Source organism: Melospiza melodia, chromosome 6 (assembly GCF_035770615.1).
Source record: "Melospiza melodia melodia isolate bMelMel2 chromosome 6, bMelMel2.pri, whole genome shotgun sequence".
NCBI lineage: Eukaryota > Metazoa > Chordata > Aves > Passeriformes > Passerellidae > Melospiza > Melospiza melodia.
The window spans coordinates 29,100,872-29,126,768 of record NC_086199.1 but is presented as its reverse complement, the minus strand read 5'-3'; the positions used below and the strand labels follow the sequence as shown (position 1 = coordinate 29,126,768).

General features: G+C 35.2%; 1 long non-coding RNA gene across 1 annotated transcript in view; it reads left to right on the top strand.

The window, feature by feature from the left end:
- The window catches only part of LOC134419778 (uncharacterized), a 61,115-nt gene extending 35,446 nt beyond the window's left edge, over window positions 1-25,669 (top strand). Inside the window, exons 2-3 of the long non-coding RNA XR_010028156.1 lie at window positions 25,074-25,132; window positions 25,352-25,669. This is a non-coding gene — a long non-coding RNA (uncharacterized LOC134419778). The remainder of the gene's footprint in view (window positions 1-25,073; window positions 25,133-25,351) is intronic.
- The last annotated feature ends 228 nt before the right edge of the window (window positions 25,670-25,897 follow it).

Genomic DNA, 25,897 nt, shown 5'->3' with positions numbered 1-25,897 from the left:
TTCAAGCTGCAAAGGAGTAAAATGACATGGTGTCTCACTCTGGTAAAAAACACGGCTGACTTACATGGCGCCAAATGTAGAACCATTGCTCTTTCATGAAACTGCAGAAAGTGAAGTGTTACATACCGTGAAGATGGTGTTCACCAGCACAGATCTTTATACCTGAATATTTGCTAAGTCTAAGACAGCCAACCTAGGCTCACTCTGCAGTCAAAGGAGGGAAATAAGGGTGGTTCCTCTCACTTTGAAATGCTTATTAATCTCCATAGCTGCGGCACTATGCTTGTAGTACCATATGTAATGTAACACCGGTTAAAATGTCTTTTTATCCAAAACACCTACTTCATCTGGGAGAAATCAGAGTTTTCAGTGAGATAATATTTTAATAATAATATCATAATAATGCGTGAGAAAAAAAGTCTGTTTTTGCGTTGCCAAAAAAAGAGAAAAATTTTAGAATTGAAATGTGCCATTTGCTTTCCAGATGTATAAATCCCTGGGGAAGTGTCCTAGTTTTATTTACAAAGGTAGTTTTAAATTAATTTTTATTATAGCTTTTGGATTTTAAATATAAGTTTGGTATATTACAGATTTTAATTAAAGCATACTTTGTCTAAAGAATTTTTTATTCATTCGTACAGCCTGTCAAAATCCAAACTAATTGCAAGAAGTTACTCTGGGACTAAGATGGTGTAAATTCTTCAAAGTAAATGAGTTGTCCTTCTATCTTGATGACTTTAGGGAGCTGCTGTCAATGGTTTGTGTGTCCCCTGGCCCCATGAGCTGGACAGCAGCCACATCCCTACAGTCCTTGGCTCCAAAGTTGGATTCTGTTGTGCTGTGCTCCAAGGTATATGCTTATAAATAAGAGCCACTGAAGCTGGCACACTGAAGTTCTGAAAAGGGTTTGGTAAATGCTCAGGGACATTATGGTGCCCGATGAACCTTTGAAGACCAAGAAATTCTTACAGGTTTCCACTGCCTGCCCAGTCCCAAAGACTCCTGCTTTCTATGGTGTCCTGCCTGCCATGTTACTACCGTGAGTTTTTGAGTGAATTCACAGATTGCTTGAAGTCCAATTTGGCTGCAAAAGGACATATCTCAAGTAATAAAACCTACAAATATTACCTTATTGTGTGTGATAAAATGAGACATGATATCAGACTTTTAAAAAAGTTTTAATTATAGGAACATGCTTTAAAAAAATATATTTTGAGGATTAAATTTTTAAAATATATTTTATTCTTTGACATGGAATAAAAAATGCTTGATTATTTTTTAAGAAAGCAGAAAATTGTAGCTGATTTAGTATAGGAATTGACTGAGAAAAATATAAAAGATAGCAAAAAATATAAAATGCAGTAACCAGTGCACATTATACACACAATATGTTTTAAAATACAATGCAAAGTTTTAGAATATACTTTCAATTTGCATGCTTAATAAGAAATATAACATAATGCATCCTATTTGCTAGTCTTTCCCCCAAGAGCTTATCTGTAACAGTTAGAGAGAAAAGTGAGATTATAAAAAACAAAAAAAAAGGTTTTCACAAATCTAATTGAGACTTTTCATTAGGCTGATGCTATTTTTAGCCTGTCTCAAGGCTTCATAATTGAGCCTTTACAGTTGTACAAACAAATAGAAGACCGGTAAGAACCTGAAATTCATTATGTTTACTAATGAAGCCAGCCTGGAAACCTCTTCATTGAATATCACAATTTGATTGCCATCATTTTCTGATTGGACCCTTGATTTATATTTTAATGAGCATATATTATTTCAAATGCAAACCAGGGTGTTATTGGGGTATTTCTGACAAGATTAAATGAAAAAACGTCTTATGTTCTGTTTTCTAAAAATATGAAAAGTGTAAATGCAAGGAAAAACCATTTTAATATATTAGAAGAAGCTTATAATAACTGATATCAATTAATTAATTTTAGATTCCTGTGAAAGAATGTATTTTAAGCTCCTTATTGAGAAATTAAATTGTCAAGATTATTGTTTTTACAGTGGACACCCAAATAGCTATTTAGACTTCTTTGTTCTCATTGGCCTTGAGACATTTATTGCTTATGATAAAAAGGAAATATTACAGCAAGAGAAAGACATTTTAAAAATAATTTTGTCTCTAAATACACGCAAACTGTTTACTCCAGATTAATTTTTTATTTATTACATTATTTGCCTCTTATTAATTTAATTAGTATTTATTTTCTGTCTATTTTACTTAGAACCTTACTAATTTTATAAGGTATTTTTAAAATAATATTTGGATCTTTGCTACACTTTTACTTAGTGGTAGCAAATTTTAAAGCAAAAACAATATGGCTTCTTCTAAATTCATTCATCAACAAATTGAAGCATGGAAGTAATTACTTTTTGTACCCTTGCCTATCCTTAGTTTTATCACTGGATAGAGTAGCTGTGAGGAAAGACTGGTACATAAACATGCTGTTGGACTAAATACAGAAAACTTCTGAATTATTGGAGCTTTCCTCCATTAAAAAAAAAAATTAAAACCCCCTAACAACCAAAGAAACAAAACCCCAAACACACACCAAAACTCACAAAGCCAGCAGAAGTCAGAGCTCTTTTCAGCACAATGGTAGGAAGCTATCCTGGGCTAGGGCCATTAATCCAAACACTCCTGAAAATGAGCAAGTTGGCTGCTCTTATTAAATGGCTGGAACTCCATTGCAGTAAGTGAAGCTGCACTGCACTGGACTACATCCAGTTTGTAACAATTATAAAAATTGGCTCCGAAGTGCTCACGTATTTTCCAGTGCTCCTGAAAATGAGAGAGCTGAGGTATATATGACAGGAGGAAAGGTTATTTGTATGCAAAAAAGTTATAACTCTTGTTGTATTTTGCTATTTTGTTTCTGTTTCAGGTTTTTTACACAGTTTATTTTAAATACCAAGCCAGGAAGTGAATGCATAGCTTTCCAAGTAGTTGTGGAAACATCTGTTTGGATTTATCTGTTACAGTTTTCTTTTCTTTTTGTTTGCATAATTTATGTGGGTTTAACTTATTACTTACTGGACAATATCTCTTTTTCTGCATAAGCTCCTTCATGTAAATCTAAACAGATTCTTGATCCAGCTGGTAAGATAACCACTATAAAAGAATGACTGAATTAATCAGCATTTTATGGAATATGTTTCAAATTTTACGTCCTTAGATGTTATTATAGTCAGTCATTCTTTAGTGAAAGGCTTTACTAAAAGGCTGAAAAGGGAAGGGTGAAGACACATAAAGAAAACAAGATGGAGACACCGAGGCCAGTGAAGAAAGACTCAAATCTCAAATAAGAGGAGAATGAGGAAATGCCCTAATCTTGGGCTAAAATTCTCTTATAAGGCTATACTAAAATTATAATTGATGCATCAGACACTTTCCCCTGTAATTCATAGAATGCACTGTGGGGATGCAGCGTTCTAACCCCAGCCACGAGCAGAGGCACATGTGTTGAAGCAAGCAGATGTTGAAATAGCTGTGATCTGATGAGAAACCTGAATAGAAAGAAACAAGAGACCAAAAAACTTGCCCTAGAGATAGAAGACCTCTGTTCCCAGAGATGAAGATGATTCCAAAGATAAATGAAAAGAACTTTTGCTTTTATACTAGAGCAGCTTATCCTTAAAACTGTACCCAAATAAGCTGAGATGACCCATGGTAGTAGTTGTGGGAAGACTACCAAACTGTGGAAGGATCTTCATGATTGTAGATTTCTGTGTGGCTGCTATTCCGGAAAATTAAAATCATGAGAGAACTGGTTATTGGGGAAAAGTCTCCATGGAATGACAGGAGAGGTTTCTCTCCCTAAGTGAACTGAAGGAAGATTATTTTAAAGATGGTGTACTGAGTGAAAACACCATATTTTGTCTCTTTACTTTGTCAGTGGGAAAGGAAAAAGGAGTTGAGGAAATGAAAAGTGTTTTGAAAGTTTATTCTACTTCTTATTACTCTTCTTTTAGTTCTATTAATAAAAGTTTTTTATACCCTTTAAAGTTTTGAGCCTGCTTTTTCCCTTCTCCTAATCCATATCTCACAGCAAAAATTTAGAAAATAATTTTAATGGGTGCACTGGCGTTTGGCCAGCACTCAACACACTACATAAATTGGTGCCGTGACTGAGATTAGCAAACCAAAACCACTACATCCTTCCACTTAGTCTGTCTTGTCTGTCTGTCTCTCCCCCCCTACCCCCAACCTGCCCCCTCCCATTTCTTTCTATCTCTCTATATTTACTGTTAAATAAAATCTGTATTATTGACTTCTGCCTGTGGTTGTTTGTATCTTAATTCAGACAGAGGCATCCCTTTATAAATGGATCATAACAACATGCTCCTGCAAGAGATTTTGGAAAGCATTAATGCAGTTGGATTTTGGCTTTGGGATTTTGGTTTTGGGGAGGTGAAGGATAGCCAGTCTTTGAGTAGATACACCTGCAACTAAATAACCCCCAAAGTGTTTGAATGTAGAGTTCAATTTTGCTGAAAAAATAACAGCAAAGAAAATCTTTTGCAATGGAACAAATTTGGCATGCTATAAGTGTCTTGGTTGTCTGCGGCTTCCTTCTACAAGGGAGGTTTTTTCTGGTTCAGCACTATTCCAGCAATCTATCACTTTCTTTGTTGCAATAGTCTGGCAGAGTCTCCTCCAGATACCAGGGGAAAAAAAAAATCTTTGTCACCACTTTTCCCACTTTTGAAAGAAAACATTTTTTTTTCTCCTGAATTACTCTTAGATCTATTTCAATTTTAAGAGTGCCTGATACATGATGAGATAATCAATATTTTAAATGCATTTCTAGAATGCTGGCTTTTTATCCCTGGAAAAACCACAGCTTTGGTGTATCTTCACTTGTTCAGGTAAGAGGTACATCTTGTTCTCAATTTATTTTGGTGTTTCTGAGAAATACTGCAATCCAACAAACAGAAAAATGAAAACGTGTGAGAAGTTGTTCCATTAAATTGTGGATTTACTTTGACTCAAAACATGGATCAAAACTTAAATAGTTTCCATTGCTTCACTTTTCAGTACAAAAACTTTACAATAGAGCAAAATTATACCAAAAAATAGGGAATTGCAAACATTTGGTTATTGAGGCTACATTCAACCATGATCAGAAGTGCTACTGAAACAAATGCTGACTGCTTAAAGATTTTCTAAGCAGTAAGTCTAAAATAATCCCTATAAGGTCCCCCCTGATTATTCTTCATGATTTGTCTATTGCTTTCAAGTTAGATTTGACTTCAGCCATAGCAGCTGCTTGCTTATTGACAATGATTTTTTTTCCTTTTGCCTCAAACTGTACCTTAGGTTTCATGTTCTTTGGAGCCATTACCTTCCTTATTACATATTTGTTGATTAGACTTTTATAAAACATTACAATATGCCAGTCAGAAACCATGACAGTACTCACAAGCTGTTTCATAAAAAGATAACACAATTTTTCATACTTTTAAAGAAGAAATTTCATATATCCAACTTTAAATATTTAAAGATGCTCATTTATTCATGCATTCATCACTGTCTAACAGACAAAATTTTTTGCAAATGTAATGCCTTTTCTTTGGTTACATAATTTTCCATGAAAATTACCATATATTTTACCATTTTTCTGTTATCTGCAAATAATTTTCAAGTATTTACAAAAAGCTTTTGATTAAATCAAAGAAGAACAATGGTTCTCTTCAGTTTTCTCCTTTTAGCACATAAATATTCATGGTTAGTTAAGAGCTTAAGTTGTGTGAGACTTTTTCTAATCCTTTACAGGGTGAGGTAAATGCTTAACATCTATCTATTGTAGAAAAGGAATGCCAGGAGAAAAAGACAATTCTTGGATGAATAACAACATATGTTTCAATTGTGATTTTATTTTACTGGTATTCATAAAAAAGTCTCATAAGTAACCAGCTGTTGTTTCAGTTCTCACAATTAACTCTATCCTCAGTAACACAAGCCAAATGTTTTCAAGGAAATAGGGAATTTGTCAATAGGTGTGGTACAGTAATTGCAAAATCAATTTTTAAAAGTTTTTGTATACTAAGCTTTGGCAAAAGGGAAAATATTGCAAAAGAGGTAATTTTTATTGCTAACATTATTGCTTGTCTATCCCAATCACAGCCTAATTTCTACGCCTGGGGGAGACACCTTCACTTATGACTTGGCACGGTGTGATCTCAGCAGATGGACAGAAGTAGCCAAAAGCCAGTGCTCTATGTACATTTAGGGTGTTTGCCAACAGCAGGATTCTCAAGCAGGAATTTTTAACCAGCTGTCAATCCTAAAATGATAACTTTATCTTTAAACTGATACAACACTACTAATTCAGCTTTGGGATATTTCTACTTCAAAAATTAGTAACTGCCAAAGTGTGCAAGGAAAGCTTTAATTTTGGCTTTGTTTGGGTTTCCTACGTGTTTTTATTCTGTGGGGCATCTGAGCTGCAACATGGAAATATACATAAGACTTGAGTCTTTGGACACTGTGTCCTGGACATTTTCTCCTGTTTGATCCTGTGCAAATATCCCTTACTAAACACAGCTGAAAGCTGAAACTGCTGGGACATGTTTGGAAGCCAGGCCAAGTTGAATGGTGTCATTTCACCACAAATAGACATATTCATGCAGCAGACAAAGGCAGTTTAAATTTCACTGTCCACTGAGGACATCAACCCCTCTGAACTGTCATATTCAACAGGATCAAGAGAGACAAAATGTTAGGATTATTCCAAATTTCCTGAAGATACTACAAAAATCTAGCTGCTCCTCCCAAAGCCTTTTTGTCTTTTGAGTCAAACTATTGTGTACTGAGCCTGTTTGGTTCTATCAAGAAGAGCAGGAGTCTTTTAATCTCTTTAAACATCTATGATAAATATTTGATCTGTGACATTCTGGTTCTGGGGAATATCACCAACAGGGATGCTAAAAAAGTATTTTGATTGTAAGCAGAGTGCTGCTAAGCATTTTTGGAAGCAGAGATGCTTTTCAAAGAAGCACAGTTTCAACAGAAGGTAATAAGTCACAGAGGACCTGTGACTTTTGTGTCCTATATTCTCATCTTGCTTCCAGTGCTTGGTGACACTTGTCCTGTCACCTACTCTCTTCCTACTCTGATATATTCACTTATGAAATATTGCAATACTTTTAATTACCATTTAAAGGAACTTGCTGAGAATTAACTCTCATTTATACATGCTCTGGGGTTCTAGCTGGAAAATGCTAGCAGAATGGTGTATGGTGTTTGATAAGAGTGAATTCATATTTCTATTTTCATGGAATGTTTGTCATAACAGTCTATCCATGAGGACTACTGAGAAGTATCTTTTAACCTGTAAAATAAAATCATGACTGGGTGATACTAAGACTACAACACAGAATATTTCAATAAAAATTAAGAACATTTGATAACCTGGAAGTTATTTATGCTGAATGTATATTTTATTATGCATTTTTAGTTCTGAGCAATTATTCTTCTAGAAATGCCTTTTTATATTGCTTTAAATTTCTTTGAAAATCTTTGTGAAATCTCATAACTCTATGAAACAGCTGAAAGTAAGATAGTATTTAGAGACAACAATGAAATGCTATTTCATTTGGGGTTTGGGGGTGGTAGTGGCATTATTTGTTTGATTTTTGTTTGTTTGGGCTTTTTTCTGCAGTAGCTTCTTTTTACCTCATAATGTTTGCTATACAGTGGCCATCTGCAAATACAGTCAGCCATGGGATCTAGCTGGTTGTACAACAACCATTATGAGAGAGCTTTTATATATTTTGGGGTTTCCAGTTTGCTTTCATAGAGTCTAGATAAAGAGGAGACAAGCAGCGCTGAAAACAAGCAAACTAGTGCACCAATATGCTCTGCTGCTGCTTTGCATTCTGCTTTGCTCTGTGCTACCAGCTGGGGTCTGCTATTCTAAATTTACTACAAATGCTTTGAGCTTGAGCTATGGCTTGTCTTTTAGACAAGAGTATGGCTGAGAGGAAGCTGATCATGGGGTCTGGCAAGCATAAGCCTTCTCACAGACATGGCCTTATCTCTGTTGCGTGGATCTACACGAAAGAAAAGGCAAAACCAGAGAAATGTGCATTTGACCTTCTGCACAGCCTTTCTTGAGAAAGCTTAATAAGATGGAAATATCCCTAATTCCTACTATCTATAGAAAATAGAGTCTGATAAAAAATAAATGTGGATGCATGTGATAAAGAATATCTTAACACAGTTTTAAAAGAGAAATACAATATTGCTAAAAATTTCATTAGGATAAATAATGCCTTATCTCACTAGGGATCATTTTGAGCACATTATAATAAAAAGTACTTATTTTTCAATCACTTAAAGTCATTAGTTTTATACATAATGATGTAAAGCATCTTCCTTTACCAGAACTCTCCTGAGCATGGAAAAAAATAGTACAAGATGTTCTATCTTACATTTTTGGCAAGCTATTTAACTGCTTTTGCTGAATCACATTTTAAAACCTTGACAGTGACTTAAATGGCCATGGATTTCAGCTTTGCTCCTAACATACCATAATGTCATAACTCTCTTCAGCAAGGCAGTGATGAGCAATTTTAAGCAGTGCAATGCACTCTCTCTGTGCATGTAGTCCCTCATCCCTCCTTAATAAGCATGCAGAGACATATATTTTACAAGACACAGCAAGCCAGGGGAAAAACACCCCATTAGTCTCCAGCAACTGGAGCAGTTTGTTTTGTAATGAAACTTTGTTCTGTCCTTCTAATACAAACTGGTGCCTGTTTACTGTTACATTTTAGGTCCAAAAGAAGAGCTCTTTGACAGAAAATTTCTCTGTGGGTCATGCATTTTTACCACAAAAATAACGCTGAAATACTTTTCTGCAGAAATATACTCAAGAAGGAAACAGCATGCTCTAAATTCATACATTGTTGTCTACTTTACTTCCCTTGACCAATAAAGGGCAAAAAATTAATTTGTGCAATACATGCATGAAACCCCTTGTCTATTACTAACCTTGTTCCATATTCGCATTGATAGAGGCAGAATACCTAAGGCAGCTATTCTGGGTTTCTTTCATTTCTTTCCAACCACAGTAATATTACTGATTGATAAGGATGATCCCCATTAGCAATAATAACTGAAATAGTGGATCTGATTTGATATGCAGCTTTTAGACAAGTAAATTTTGTGCATACCTTGAGACCATGAAGTGGTGTTTTTCTTTAGATATGAGCAAATCAAAATCATGCATTACTATCATAAAAATTGTTAAATGAAATTATTTTAAAAGCAGTATTTCTGGTCTGAATATGGTGTGTTGTCCACTTGTTTCTGCAGGTATTTATACATAAACAAAATCTCCTTTAGTTCATGAAGAGAACCTCCTTCAATTCATAAATTCATTACTTCACGCCTCTCCTTGGGAAGCATTTGTCTGCAGAAGATTTTTGTAGTGGAAGACCGTTCCATATGCACAATTCTACCAGGCCAAGGCTCTGCATCTATTTATAAACATTTAATTTCCCTTTTCTATAGGCAACACAAAGATTTCTATAGGTCTTTAACAGCCAGGAATTTTCAAAAACTTTCTGACAAATATGGTGGGGTTTAATACTTAATAATTCTATAATAATTACTGTGTAATTACTGTTCAAGGAGCTGCTATTGCACATATTGCAAGAACAGTTTCTGAGGGAAGGGGTGAAACAAAGAAGTGAAAGCTGAAGCTAATGCAATGTTTTTTATGGCCTTGTGCTAGAGACGCATAATATTTAAAGGAAAAACAAAAACAAAAGTAACACATTACAACCTCTCTTGTTAAAGTACTAAAAGCAGCAGAATGCTCAAGGTTTTTAGGGAGTCATTAAAACGTTAGGCCTTTATACAAGGCAGCAAAATTCAGTACATAATATTACAGTAGTCTCATACAAGAGAGAAAAATTCAGTAAATAATAGAATTAATTCTTAAATACAGCAGAATTTGTTATGTTTTTAATCCTGAACCAGAGTATTTATTGTTTGAGAGAATACTGATAGTATGAAGAATTTTTTCAGAGTATCAGAAATTCACAAACTTCATAAAAAATAGTGCAAATGGTTGGTCAAATATTTCCTGACAAAGGGCATGCCCTTTTGTTGTTTAATTTTCTCCACTCTGAAATGATTCATATGCTCAAGGTATACAAACACTGTGGTATAATACAGTCTGTGAACTGCACAACAGGAATAATATATTCTGAGTAATTTTCAAATGATTCACATTCAAAAAACTTTTCTTCCAGTCAATTCAGCTGTTGAATTAAAAAAAAAAAAAATCAAAGGAAATCAGGATCAGTTGCATGCCATTGGCTGGCCAAAACCACAAACATTATTGCGATTATTATTGTTGTTGTAGATAATTAATCATGTAAAAAATGGACAAAGACTGCAAGATTAATATACCTCTTAATACATCAGAAGAAACCAAAACCAGCATATTAATCATTAATAAAATTCTGCATAATTTATAATATTTTTTTCTGTGAAGGTAAAATATGGCTTTTTTCATACTTAGATTGATTTCAAAATTATCCCTCAATTTTTAAAGCCTTGCACATGGAGTCTTTTGGCATGAAATGTAATAGAATTACATTTATTCCATAGTGATAATTCTGGATTAATGTTTTCATTTTTGCAGCGCATAAATGCGTCTAAATTCAAGTTAACTGAAGCTTTGCAGATGATTTACAATGGAACATTAAGAAAGCAGACTCAACTGTCATTCTGGATTAATTAAACCCTAATATAAAGAGAATTTCGTGAATATCTACCATCCTCATTTTGCTTGGAACCAAAACTGAGGAAAAAACCCTCATGAATATGAGACTATTTTTTTCTCTCAAGTATTCTTCTCTAATCCCATTTAGTTGCTTTAGAATCCCATTAATTTCATCAGAGGCACAGAATTCTGCAGCTGTGTAGGCGTTTGAAGAAAAAATAGTGGTCAAACTACATTTTGACATGTTAAAAACAGAATCCATACATCTTCAGAGGTTTGAGCTAATGAGATTAAATCTTACTGTTTCGAAAGCATTTCTGTCACTTTCCAGCAGGTTTTTGAAATTCAAAATGTTTTTTTCATGAAGAGTGTAAGACAGTGTTCCTTAAAATATGAAAATCAGTCTTTTCCTCAAAACATTTTATCTGAATTCTGTACAAGATGCTGCCCTTTTATCTACATTGCAATAATGTGTACAGGTTTTGTGGAAATAATCGGTGTGATAGAAAATGTTTATTTAGTTCTTACAGTTATTTTACTCAAGGGAAGTGAATACCCTCACTCCAGAGAGAAACTTTGTAAAAAATTGTTAGAATGACCCAAATAAAAAGTAGCAGCCTATAAAAATAATAAAATGGAATTTAGAAACAGTTACCATAATGAAAATATGGTAACCTTTTTATTTCCTGAACTTAGTGCTGCCTATTCTCTCAGACCATCATGACAGGGTGTTTGAATCATTGAATTGTTTGAGTTGGAAGGGACCCTAAAGATCACCTAAAGGTCCAAGCCCCTTGGTTCCCTGCTGCCTGCCACCTCCTGCCAGACTAGGTTGCTCAGAGCCCCATCCAACCTGTCCTTGAACACTTCCAGGGCTGGGGCATTCACAACTTTTCTGGACAACTTGTTCCAGCACCTCATCACCCTCACAGGGAAGATTTTTTTTCCTAACATCTAATCTAAGTTTACCCTCCTTCAGCTTAAGGCCTTTCCCCCTTTCCCTACATTAACTTTGTGAACAGTCCCTCTCCATCCCTCTTGTCGCCCCCTTGGGTACTGAAAGGCGGCTGTAACCTCTCTTTGAAGCTTTCTTCTTCTCCAGGCTTAGCAGCCCCAACTCCCCAAGCCTGGCTCCACAGGAGAGGTGCTCCAGCTCTCTGATCACCCCTGTGACCCTCTCTGGAGTCGCTTGATCAGGTCCACATCCTCTTGTTGGGGACTCCAGAGCTGGATGCAGCCCTGGAGTGGAGTGTCATGGGAGCAGAGCAGAGGGGCAGAATCCCCTGTCTCCCTGCTGGCCATGCTGCTTTGGATGCAGCCCACGTGGATTTTCAGGGCTGCAAGTGCAGATTGCCAGCTCATGTGCAGCTTTTTGTCCACCAATACCCCCAGGTCTTCAGGGATGCTCTCTAAATGTATCTACTCACACTGGGAACTCATTTGTGCTGCTCAAACGTATTTAGATATGAAAGATTGTCAAGAGTTCAGTTGAAAGATCTTTTGATATATCTAGTTAACTGTATTAAAATTGTCTAAATCAATTTTCTGCTCAAAAGGTACAAAACTACACCTTCCCCTAAGCAGGTAAAATCTCCTAATACCTGGATGTCCTTTCACATAGTTTGCAGCAGCTTTTCTGATTCTAGTTGATCAATGAAGCATTGCTCACACTGGGATAATTTTGGGTTTATGGATAAATTTTCCAGATTAAAAAGGAAGTGTTTACTGCTACTTGGGAGTGCAGGAGATCCTAAACAAGGTTATTTTTGACAATATTATAGGCATATGTGCCTGAAGCTTGAGTTTAGGCAAGTTTGCCTTTTCTTGCCTCTGAGTAACTCAAACAGTTACATGCAACTAAAAGCCTGATTTTATCAAATGCCTTGCACTGTGTGCCAGTAAACCAGAAATTATACCTGGAGGCACTACAGTAGGACTTTGTGTAAAGACATTAGCCCTACATGATTATTCAAGTTTTCATACAGCCTTCTGAGAAATAGTGCTTTAGTATTTGATTTTGTAATAAAGACTGCACAGAAAAAAAAAAAAAAAACAAAACAACATACTGGGTTACATTTAAAATATAAGTAGCAGGTAAATAAAAGAAGAGGCAGAATGCAAAATTTTTTTCCTTTTACTGAGAACTTCCTTTGGGATTATTTGAGAAGTCTTTTCAGCCTAGCTGACCAAATCAGTACAGAATCCTTGAGTTTAGTTCACATCATCACCCTGGTAAGATGCTGGCCCAAGCCAAGAACCTACTGACTTGAATTAACAGCAGAAATCAGGTCAGCCAAACCATATTACAGATTTGTGGAACAGTAACTTTTCCAAACATATACTGCCACAGTATATGCATATTCTTTCATTCAACTAGATGATTTGAAGGAAAATATTTGTTCACAGTTCATTTGCATTTATTAGAGTGCTAGTGTAGTTACCCATTCAAGGAAAGAATATATTCAGGACGAATAAGTTGAAATTCAGAAATTAATAAATAAAATTAATTGTACTTATTATTGAAATTAATGAAATTCAGGCAACCAAAAATCTATATTAATTTAATATACTCTAAAATACTTATTTGAAGAATATTAGACAATCATAACCTTGAGGCAGTGGGTCAAATTCAAATGGATTTATTTTGAGTAAAAGAAAGTGAAATGTGAATGACATGATGCTTATTTATTGGCTACTAGCTTTCCAGAAAGGTGTTCAAGATAATATTTACTGTAGTGAAGCATCATCCTGAATGTCCTGTAGAAAGATCATTCCTTGCATTTAAGAAAGGAGTTAGTAAACAATAAAAATTGAATCATCAAGCAAAGTCTCTTAGAGCTGTTTTAAACCAAAGGAGACTAAAATAACTTTGTCTGTTTGCCCCAAAGTAGTTATGGCTGCTTTTATAAAAAAATATATCAATTGTGCAATCACCATGGAGAGGGAAGAATTGCTTAAGCAAAAGAAAAAAGCAGGGACTAAACTAAAAGCATTTAGATTATATATAAAGAAGAAAATTCATTGTGATGATCCATTCTTGTGCAAGATGTCTTATGTTTCCTGTAAAGTGGGATTTAAGTTCACTGATTTCATTGACTTTCATGTATTTCCCCTCTGTGTCATTGGTTTGACAGAGTAGGAAGCTCATGACCCCTTGTGCTAAACTAAACTCTCCCTATGCTTAGTTTTCATAAATCCCATTTCAGAGAACGCAGATACATGACTGAGGTCTCATCCGAGTTTTCTCTGGAGCTTATGAGAGTCACCACTTCTGTAAATAAATGATATTATGGAAGATATGATCCCAGGAAAGACAACATTTATATCTCCAGAGGAAGATGCACAAGGACAATCTTACAGGGAAGGTACTTAATGTACTGCTGTCAAAGAGTAAAACATCAGTGTATTTTTTTCCAGAAATACAAAGTTTTATTCCCCTAAGCACCAATTCAGTGTAAGACAGCACTGATCCTGCAGTCATATCATAGACAGTGGAAACTCAGGACGGTTACTAAGGTCAGTAAATTCCTTTATATTTTCCCATATTATTCTTTGCTACTTATATAATTCCCAAAATGTAGAATTACATTGTTGTGCCAGATAGAATACCTAAAATAGCAAGTGGCTTGTGTGTTGATAAGAGAACAGCTTTAAATCCTAAATTATGCTGTCATTCTGTGGGGGTGGTGGTGCCACCACCCCTGGATGTGTTCAACAAACAACTGGATGTGGCACTCAGTGCCAGGGTGGTAATTGGTCAAAGGTTGGACTCATTCATCTTAGAGGTCTTTTCAACATAAGTGATTCTGTTATTCTATAATATTATTCTCTATTACATAAAGACTCTAAATTGTCCTGCACAACAAGATAAGGGCTTGTGTGTTAATATTTGTATATTTTCATATCTCATAGAGCTCAGGTCATCGGCCATTTAGCTCACTGCTCTTCCATTGGCTGGATCTCCTGGCCTTTAGCAAGGTAAAGATTTGCTTACCCGCAGGAGAGCGTTCAGCTGCTGTACGAGACAGCAGGTGGTGGTGCTGAGTTTTAGCAATCACAGTAGAAACTTAGCCTCTGAGGAAGTTTGTTCATTTCTTTATTAGGATTGAAATATTTTAGTGACTAACACTACTTAAGATGAAAGAAGAGGTAAGGGTGTTTCAGACCAAGGGTCTCATCGCTGCGTCATGTCTCTGAGAGTGTCCTCTCACTATTCTTATCAGGTGTCCATGCAGGGACAGTTCATCAGCCCTGTAAACAGCTTGTGACACACCTCCACAAAAGTCAAGCCAGGTGATTTGTCCCTCCAGACTGCCAATTTCAGCCAAAAGGCCCAACCAGGCTGCAACCTAAACACTATCAACATTAGCAGTGCCATCTGCAGGTGTTAGTAATATGTCCTTTCTACATTTGTAGCAGAATAAGAGGAAAGATTTGTAGATGACTTCACCCTGCAGGCTGGTCCAACTGCCTCTTATTATTGTAGATATCATAACTTAAAAAAAAAATTTTTACAGCTATATAATTATATATAGTTTTGCAAAAACAGCCTAATAATTATCTGAGAGGTGATGAAGGAGTTCCTGCTATATATCTTATCTGATAATTCAAATTCCAAGCCTACTTGAGCCTTTTCCTTTAGGTTACATTTGGAGTATCATTTGTGGTTTGTTTTTTTTAATATTATAAATTTCTACATGATATTTCTACTGTTTAATAAAAATAATCAACTTCTATAAAATGAAAGGCCTAACTTCCAGTTAGTACCTCTAAGTGTATACGTACGTGTGTATGCATGCATATATATGTTACATTCTATATCTCAAGATTACATTTTTCTAGAATTAGAACAGATGCACAAATTTCATTTTATGTTCTAGTTCACGCATTTTATCTGTTTTAGAAAAATTTCGCAAAATATAGCATCTCTGCAGGCTCTTTAAAGCCAAATTTCTTGGAGTAGAAGGAGGAAATGTAACTTTCTAACTAGCTTATTTTGGCTCAGGTTTTTTTTGAGGCAGATGTTACAAATGGTGAGATGTGTCTGTTCTGAGCCTCGGTGTAGAAATTATTCACCACAGCAGACAGAGACCTTTCAATTTTACTGCCAGTTATGAGCTTGTGAGTAACACACCACAGTGCCCTGATTAGTTTTTGTTTTCACTGCCTCATGATTATTGGTAGGACTGGAACAGAATGATAAGGATATTCTTTCTGATAAATCTGATTTTGAAAGACAGCTCACTTTCAAGTTCTTTGTTCACTTGGTTGTGCTAAATTAATCTAGCTATTAGCTCTATCAGTCCTTATAAGAACTCATCTGCCTCACCCCTTATTGTCTTGAGGATGCTTTATTTCTCACAGATCTTTTGTAACACTGTCTTGCCAGAGGTATGAAATACACGAAGAAAACTCGGTGTTGTTCAAGGAGCAATGAATCTGTATAAATAGATTGTTTTACCCTTTCTGTGCATCTTGTGTACCTTTTAAACCTGAATATGGATACGTTCTGAAGATTTTTTCCTTAATTTTAGTTGAGAGCCCAAAATCTAAGAACCATTTATTGAATTTTCTTTTCTTTTTTTTTTTTTTTTTTTGTGACGTATATTTTTAGGTATACTGAAGTCTGCATCCTGTTTCTACTGAAACCTGGAGAATTTACTGCATGTAAACAAGCCAGTTTCCTTTTAGAGCCTCCTAGTTCTTCACAATCTTTAGTTGTGATTGCGTATAAAATGCCCAGTAATCAAAAAATTATTAACAATATGACCTTGAAAATGTCCCTATGACTATGGACAAAGAGGTGGGAGACTGAAGTTATTATTTAATGGATAGCAATTTTAATTTGCCTAAGATCATGTGACAGAGCAAATGGCTGAGCTTGTGGGTACAGTTCTGCTCTCATCTAAGGTGATAAAATTTGATTTATCTAATCTACTCCAGTGCAACCAAGGCTTCAGCCCTGACTGATGGCATGATAGATTAAGTACAAAGGAACTCAGTGAACTAGTGTGTGATGGTGTTTCAATAATTTTTCTCAATCAGAAAACTTCTATATCATGCCCTAATAACATTTGAAAAAAGATATAGCAACCACCATGGTGCTCATTATAGTAAATCAGATTGCCAGGTTGGTGTTCTAACACTTTCAGAAACAAGATGTTCTACACTGAATTTTGTATGAAATTTGTGCCCTTATACACCTCAAAATAAAATGTCTTAAAAAATTATTAGCCTGTAAATGATGTCTACATGGTTTACACTACATAAATTCTTTAGAACATCGCAGAATTCTCCCTTTTTTGCATTACTGTTATTAAATTAATATATAATTAACCTAAATTAAAATGCTGCATGGCTGAGGAGGAACAATTTTAGATGCAGAATGAGTTTTCAGGACTAAATACACTTATATTTGAGCAATTAATTACATAAATAAATATTTAGATATCTCATTCCTAGGAAAATTAAAAATTGTTCTGTTTAATTATCTCAATGTCTCAGTTTTCCTTCTAAATGGCAAAGTGAATGTAATTGTTTTATAAACAGTCCTGACAGCACTGCTTGCATTTTATTGTAGTTTTGATGCAATGAAAGGGAACATGCCAACAATGAGTCCAGAATATTTGATTTTGAAGAGCAACTATCACTATTAAATACTTTCTATCATTATCTTTAGAATCACAGGGTTTTTTGTGGTCTCAGAAACTGTAGATATAAAAGAAAAAGGTTGTGTGCAAAACCACCAAATCTAAAAAACATCTAATGTAATTTTTTTCTTCTCTCCTCCTAGAAAAACAGAAAATGCTTTATGAGTGATATTTCTTTAGCTATTTTCCAAACTGAGTTTATCTGTTGTATGTTCTGGGAAAATGAATTTTGTACTGCTTTCAGGCCTTCATCATGCTGCGCTATTGAGAAGTTGGTATTGTGTAATGGCCTTGATTCCTTTGACTGGATCATTGCATTCTGATAAAAAGACTTTGTTATGGAAACCTTAGTTTTGGGAATATCAGAATTTCCTGAAGAACAGCAATAGAATGGACACTTTTAGTGTCTGGTAAAGTTGAATCCCCAGAGAAGGATTTTTCAGTTCAGAAAACATCCAGTTTTTGTGCAGAAGTAACTCAGAGGCTTAGAAAGGCCCACAGAAATTATTTTGCTGCTGCATCTTTCAGAAAAGACAATATTTTGTCATTCTTCTTAAATTTTCTTAAGGAAGCTGAGCATATATTTTTAAATATTAAAAGATGTCTTTCTCAATGCACCTTTCCTTGCATTGCTGTGCTGCAATTTGCTGTATTTTAACCATGGAGAAATATGCAATGTTTGCCAGCTCACTGTATGTTTGTTTCCATTCTTGTCTTCTAAATACTGATTATGAACAAAAAATAATTCTGAAATCAGAAATGTGAACTGATGGGCAAAAAGCTAAACAAAATGGTGCCTTATTTTCCCTAGCAACAGTCATGCATGATAATAAATGTCACAATGGTTTTTAGAAAAGATGGTTCATGTTTAGGTTTAGTTATCAAAATCCACAGCATATAGGCTGACAGCTTTTGAAATACATAAACTATTTCTGTCTTTTTTGTTTCCATAGCAACTGAGTGCTCAAAGCTTTAGTTTTGCACTTGTGGAAGAAAAAACACCCTCTCAGAGTAGGATCTGGAATAGTCTGGAACAAAAGAAGAATGGGTGAAATGGAAAATTAAGCAACTACACTGACATCACCACCCTCTCCCTCAAAATAACCCAAAAACCAACCAATCCCAAACAAGCCTAGCACAAAGCATTTCTCCTTCAGTTTGATGTTGTGGATTTATTTTTTTTAGTTGATGGGTGCTTTGCCTTGGACATTTATGTAATCAAAGGCTGGCCCATTTCACTGTGCAGTGCTTCAGGAGAGTAAAATGTTCACAGTGGCATTTATTTAGATGATCACTTTGTTCACCTTGAAATGAAATTTCATTATAAACACGAGCTTAATAGGTACTCCATATCTTTTTCCATAAAGAATATTGCTATTCAGAAATGTGTCATTAAGACACTGTCACTCTTTCTAGTTTTGATTTGTTTTGCTTAAAACCTGTTTTAAGGAGGAATGCTGTTTGTTTCAAAATATTTTGGTAAGATTTGCCACATGAGGGAGACTATTTTCCAAATGGAAAAGGATATTTATGCATATCTAGAAGTATATTTATTTTGGGAAAAGAATTGAAAGAGAAATGATGTAATGGGTGTTATATGGATATGTGGATAATGTATGACTAGGAAGATACAGTTTAAAGGGTTTCCTAGCATATTGAATTTTGCTGTTTATTTCCTGAAGATAAAAGTAAAGGTAAGAGAATGTCCCTGGACTATTCATCCCCAGCAAGAACAAATGAGGAAACTTGATTGCTTTCAGGCATTCGTGGGAATGGATTCTATGTTTTCCATCTATAGAAATATGCAGATTTCACCTAAGTCTTACTTGCCTTGCTAATTTGTCAAGTACATATAATATTCATGAGAGAAGGTATTACTGCTACATAAAACATATAAACATTTTAAGTGTAGTGAAATTTGTTTGATCACACTATTCTGTACCATTTTTCTTATAAAATTAACTTGTATGTAATAATCCTTCCTTCTGTGACAAAAGGTGCAACTGCAATGGATCTATTGTCAAAAGACATCATACTGATTTCAAACTGAACTGTTCTTTAGTTATATTAGGCAAATTGAAGACAATAAAGCTATGTATAACATGTGATTTTAAATTCCAAAAATTTCACTTGTCAAAAACATAGCCTCTAGAACTAGAATTAAACTTGAATTAGCTGCATACAACACTGTGTATAGTATATAAAAAGCCAATTTAAAATAGGCTACAGTGGCAATTCATTGCCTTTAGAATATCAACACAGAGTTTTATCAAGGAGGCATTATCCCTAATGCCTAATGTCCTGCTAAACCAAAACAGCTCCTAAAAAGCCATTTCAGTCTAATGGTTAGAGGCCATATAAAATGGCATATGAATGAATACAGTCTGGAATGGCCTCCTGGTGTCTGTTTTGCTTTGTCAAATAAATATGTAAAATATTCCTTTTAATAGCTGAAATACATACTGGTTCAGCAGACCATGAAGATATCCTATGGCATATATAATATGTGCCCTTAAAGGAGAGTAAGCCTTCTGAAGTACTCACTGCTCTGGTTTGAATGAAGCACTTATTCTTTTTATGTATATAACAGCTGTTTGTAGATATGACTTTGTGATAAATTTCAGCCTTCCATCCTATTTATTCTAGTGTTACGATCAGTAAAGCTTAGCTTTGGTTTAGATCAATGTGAAAGCTGCAACTACTTCTATTGTCTTATTTTTAGTTTCTCTACATTTGCAGCTGAGAAAGGAATGGCATCAATCAAAAACTGCCAGATTTGATAGGAAGAAAAATGAGAATTTCACGCTCTATATAAAAATTTTGGAAAGAAAAACCAGCTAAACTGCTTAATATATCATTAAAAGCTACTTTGCAAAAGTTGAATATTTTGTCAGCTTTCTAAACTTTTTTAATGTTATCCACACAGAAATACACCCTGAAAAATCCATATTTACTATATATTTGAAAAATAAAACTGTTATTTGAGTCATAGAATCATAAAATGGTTTGGGTTCAAAGGGGTCTTGAAAATCACCTACTTCCAACTCCCGTGCCATGTGCAGGGATCAGATTGCTCAAATTCCCATCCAGCCTGGCCTTGAACACCTCCATGGATGGTGACCTTACTAGGAAACCTGTGTGACTGCTTCACCACCCTCATAGGAGAGAATTGTCTCCTATTCCAATTTAAAAGCACATTCTTTCACTTTGAACCTATTCTCCCCTCCCTCTCCTTACGTACTCATTTAAAACAATCTCTCTGTCCTTCCTGCAAGTTTCATTTAGGTTCTGGATGGCCACAATTCGGTCACCCTGAAGCCCCCTCCCTTCCAGGCTGAACACCAAATTTTCTCTCAGCCTTTTCTCACAGCTCAGGTTCTCCATCCCTCTGATCATCTTGGTGTCCCTCCTCTGGAGTCACTGCAGCAGCTCCCTGTCCCTGCTGTGCTGGCGCCCAGAGCTGGTGCAGCCCTGCAGTGGCTCTCAGCAGAGCAGAGCAGAGGGGCAGAATCCCCTCCCTGGCCCTGCTGCCTTGGATGCAGCCCAGGAGATGATTTGACAATGCTGCTGGATGCTGCGCTTCTCTGTAACACTGAAATTTTCTCAGATACATATTCTACTGTTTTACAGGCCAGTGTTTCAGGTACAGATACTTATGACAAAATTTACAGAATCTTAAGTTCTAAGTCACAAAAACTGCTTCTTAAATAGATCCAAGGATGAAGATTCCTCAGCAACTCTTAGCAACCTGTTTCAGTGATTGAAATTTGTGAGCTGATGAGCTTTGTAAATTGTGTTTGAAAGGGCTGAATGTACCCAGACATAGAAGTCTTTATGAAAAAACCTCTCCTATACTTATTTTAATGTCATATTCTATTGTATTTTACTTGTTTGGAGGGCTCTCATGAATTCAGATCCACTGAGGGTCTGATCATTTAAACAATGTTTCTTTTTGTGGCTCTGTTTTTCTAATTAAGCTTTTCAAGCAGCAACCTCCTCCTAATATGTGAGATTAATGTATAGAAGGAAAGCTGGAAGACATATTGGAGAATTGCTTCCCATGTCTCACTGAAATATGTCACAGTGTGTAGGCTGCACATGAATGTTAAACACAGTATTCTGAAACGTGGTGGTTCATAAATACTCCTGAGAAGGAGTGCTGCTTCTAACAACATGCAACAGCACTGATCTTAGTCAGGTATGGATGACACAATTTTGTGACATGAGTATGATTCACCTCTTGAATTGATTATTTTTAATGACTTCTAAGAGAATCCTGGATTTTCTCCAATTTTTATTTTATTAAGTTGATTAAATTTTATTTTTTGTCGCCTTAGGTATTTTCTTAAGAAAATAAAAACAAAAGAACTTTTTGGGCCATAAATAGATTTCAGAAGTGTTGACAATAAATTCAGATTTACTCTGAAAGAGACGTGCTGCAATCAGGACTGTTTGCTACAGCACTTAGGTTTAAACAAGTGGATTTTCAAATGGCTTTTCATTTTCAGTAAACACAGGAGAACAGAGAAAATATGAGAAGAGATGGATGGTTAGTTTATTCTTGTAAAAGATAGAGAAGTTATATTTATTGAGAGAGTACACTGTTCAGATTCACAGAGAGAGTATGCCCTCAATTTCACTGCACTATTCCAGTGTTCATTCAAGTGATGAAGTTCTCAACTCAAAGGGCAGTGTACACTTTGTTCTAAGTTCCTGCTGGAATGGAAAAGCTGACAGGGGGAAACTTGCACAAAGGATATTGTGCTGTTAAAGTTTGTTCAAAGCGGCAGTTGTCAGATCTCTTTGAAATGAAATTGAAAAGGAAAAACCAATTTTCTTTGAGGACAAAGTTCAGCTCATTTGTTGTTCCTTACCTGTCTAATTTCCTTCTCTGTAAAAGAAATTTTGACTAGGTCTATTTGAAAATGTAGTTTAACCTAGTACAAGCATGGCTCAGAAAGTTTAAGTTCAGTAAACCTAATGTTTGTAGACAGTAAGTAAAAATTAATTTCTTTCTGTTTAGGATAATATAAATGCCAAATTTTGCTGAAAGGATTGTATTTTTTAAGATAGGCAACATGATTTTTAATGGATTTTCATTCACTTTTTCAATAGTGAATAAATAGTGGAATTTAAGATATTTCAGGAGTAAGTTGAGCTCCTAGAAAACATAAGCTATTTTTGAAAAAAATAAATACCAAACCCAGATAACTAGTAAATTCAAATCCACAATATATTTTAAAATATTTTTAATATATATTCTCAATATATATTAATTTGACTTCAGGTAAGGTTACAATAAAATATAAATGTATACTAAAAAACCCAAATGTTTATTAATTATAAAATTCTACAGTGTATATGACTATAATTATGAACATAAAGGCTAATAAAAACACCACCTGCTTTATGAAAGGATTGAATATTTAGATACAGCAGATATTTTATTAATTCAAAATGTATAGTGTTTATGTTTCAGAGTGTGTTGGAGGAGTGGGCTAACTGCAAAATATTTCTATTTGTTCCTGTTTTTCATAGAAAGGAGTTTATCTGCTGTGGCACTTGTAAACATGTAACATACAAATATAAAAATGGTGTATTTGATTTAAGTACGAAATTCTTAAAATTTTTTTATAACCCACTTCAAGAGAAACATGTCTCTCTGTCCCTGTATATGTATCACAGCCCCTTAACCCATTTCTATGTTAATACAATACCTGCACTCAAGGAAGACTAACTCAATCCATATATCCATTGACAAAATGTTTTGAAAGGGTAGTGATTAAATAGGTTTGGAAAAATCCCTCATTAGCTGATGATTCTGCAAACTAATATTCCTTCTCATTATGGCCAGGTTAACCACATATTTTTCACAAGTGTGTATAGACCCATGTCAAACTTCCACTTTTAATATTATTCTTCAACCTTGTTCTGAGCCAATCTTCTCTGAGCTGTTTCAGTCAATACCTGATCAGCACAATCAGCTAGTGGAACTAGGGAGTTGTCTACACTACAGATTAAATTATAATTAATAATGCTATAATAAATGAGATCTAATTATCTAATGGAAATGAAAGTTGTTGTTGTGGGACTAATTTAGCAAGGTTGGAGCAGTGGAGAGATGATACTCAAAAGCATCATGGAATGATATCTGTGAGTGGATAAGCTTGCTTTTCTGTCTCAGCATAGTTTGTTGACATGCAGACAATTGTTTTAAGGTAAAGGTAAGGGCTTGATTCAGCTGTGTTTTGACCCAGCCTTTAGGATTAATGACTTTATACTGTATTTTCTCTATAGGGATTTTTCCCTAAATTGTGTACTGCAGCTCATCTCCCACAGCTGAAGTGTGATGCAATTGCCAGTTTACAGATAGACATCTGAAGCACAGAAGTAAATGTTGCTTTGCCTAAAATCAAACAATATTGTTACTCAGTGTGACACTAGGGAGCACACTTGAAATCGGACTTCCCCCTTTCCTTTTCTTCCATTTTAAAAAAATATATAACACATTAGGAGAGTAAACAATCTCTGAAGATTTATTCTTTACAGCCTAAGAAGATAAACACACTGATCATAAATGAGAAAAGAAAGTGAGCATATATGTTGAAATGTTCACATTATGTGCAACATACATATTGATAACATGGCCACAGGGACAACAAAGCAATATTTTCATCTGTGTGAAGTAGTTGAACTTGCTTGAATCAATTTCTGCATTCAGAAACTGTAGTTATTCAGGAGTCAGAATATGCAACATTGGCTTGCCATCAGTTTTCACAACAAATGCATTTTCCTTCAGCTCTGGAAAGTTATCTACAGAATCATTGCCTAGAGGAATTCTGTTGCTCAGTTTTCTGATAATGATAATGGTTTGGCACCATTAGGAGAGAAAACTATGTCCTTTAAAGGGTAATAACACACCATGGAGGGATAACAGAAAGCATATATTCATCCCAAAATTTTAGGATATTGGTTCCATCTGCACCCAGGAGAGGGATGTGTTGAGTCATGTGCCTTGATGGACAAGCCCATTTTAATTTTTATTAAAGGTAACACTTTATTTTGGTAACATGCTGCTGAGACCTGAGAATTTTTTTCATTCATTTTTTTCTAGCCTCTTCTGAAGCTAAGTGTATTGAAATCCTTCTTTGTTGCCAGAAGCAGAAAGTGACGTTTGGCTCAACCTCTTTCCAATGAGGGAATCACAGCCAGTTCATATCATGGTTTGCATTGCTGGAAAAACATCAGCAGACTGGCACAACAGAAGTAGGTTAAGCTTCTGTTTGGTTTGCAGATTGGCAAACAGATGAGGATCACTGGTATTTCAATTATCAGTGAGCCAATGGCCTCTTCTGGGTACAAAAGAAACTGAAATAAGTTCAGCCCTGGAAAACCTCAATGGTAGTGTAACATTTGCTCTCAATTACTCCTTGTTTGACAGGATTTCTGATGGAAATGGAGTTCAGAAAATATCAGCATATTATGATTATGTTACTATAATCTGCCAGGTAGTCATAGGGCTGGGAAAAGTTATGCTATTTCAACCACAGAACAATTTTTTGCTTGTTAGAAACAATGAGTACTTTTAGAGAGAAGAGATGTGTACATTTCTGATGGGCACTTTGAAGAGATGCAGTTTTGTGGCTAATTTTGTGCAATTAAATTTCAGGCAAGGATGTGGTTTGAACCTGACTTTGCCAGAATGAATCTGCTACCCTGACAGTAGAGGTAAGCAAAAGTAAGCCAGCAAACTCCTTGCTTGATCTACACATCTTACTTAGGGTTCATGCCTGTGGGGGAAAAATGCCAACCAAATGTTACAGAAAAACATTATTTGATATGATAGGCTTACATTATTATGATAGGAACTACCTGGCTTCAACTGACAGAAGTAACTGCTGCTTTGCTCCATTCATATCTAATATTTTATACATCAATTTGTTTCAGATAGAAGTCAGTTAATAGGTAACTTTCTTGCCAAGTAATGGATGATGCAGGGCGGTGATGTGATGAAGCTGAAGAGATGTGATGAAATTGAAGCTTGCCTCAGAAGAAAGGAGGGGAGTAACCTAGGGAGTGAAAGATTGAATATGAGCGTACCTGTGGCACTTCAGGACGATGCTGATTTGACAATAAGATGAAAAGGTGCAGCTCTGTTTCCATTTGCAGGTGATTATGTCAACAATGTTCAGAAGAATGTTGGGGGATGAAATGAAATTGCTTGTTGATATGTATGCTCTTGATAAACAAAAAAAAGTAATTTATATTTCCATTAATCTCAATTTTCAATGAAGTACCAATAAAACAGGTTTACTTGGGTTGGGGTTTTTTATTTTTTTGGGTTTTTTTTGGTTTTTTTTGGTTTTTTGTTTTTTTTTTTTAAGGGGGTTATATTTTTCAGCCTTTGTAAAATAGTAATTTATAAAAAAGTGGTTTATTTCCTTTATCACACTTGTATCACTGAATGATATCACCTAATGGCATAATTTAAGA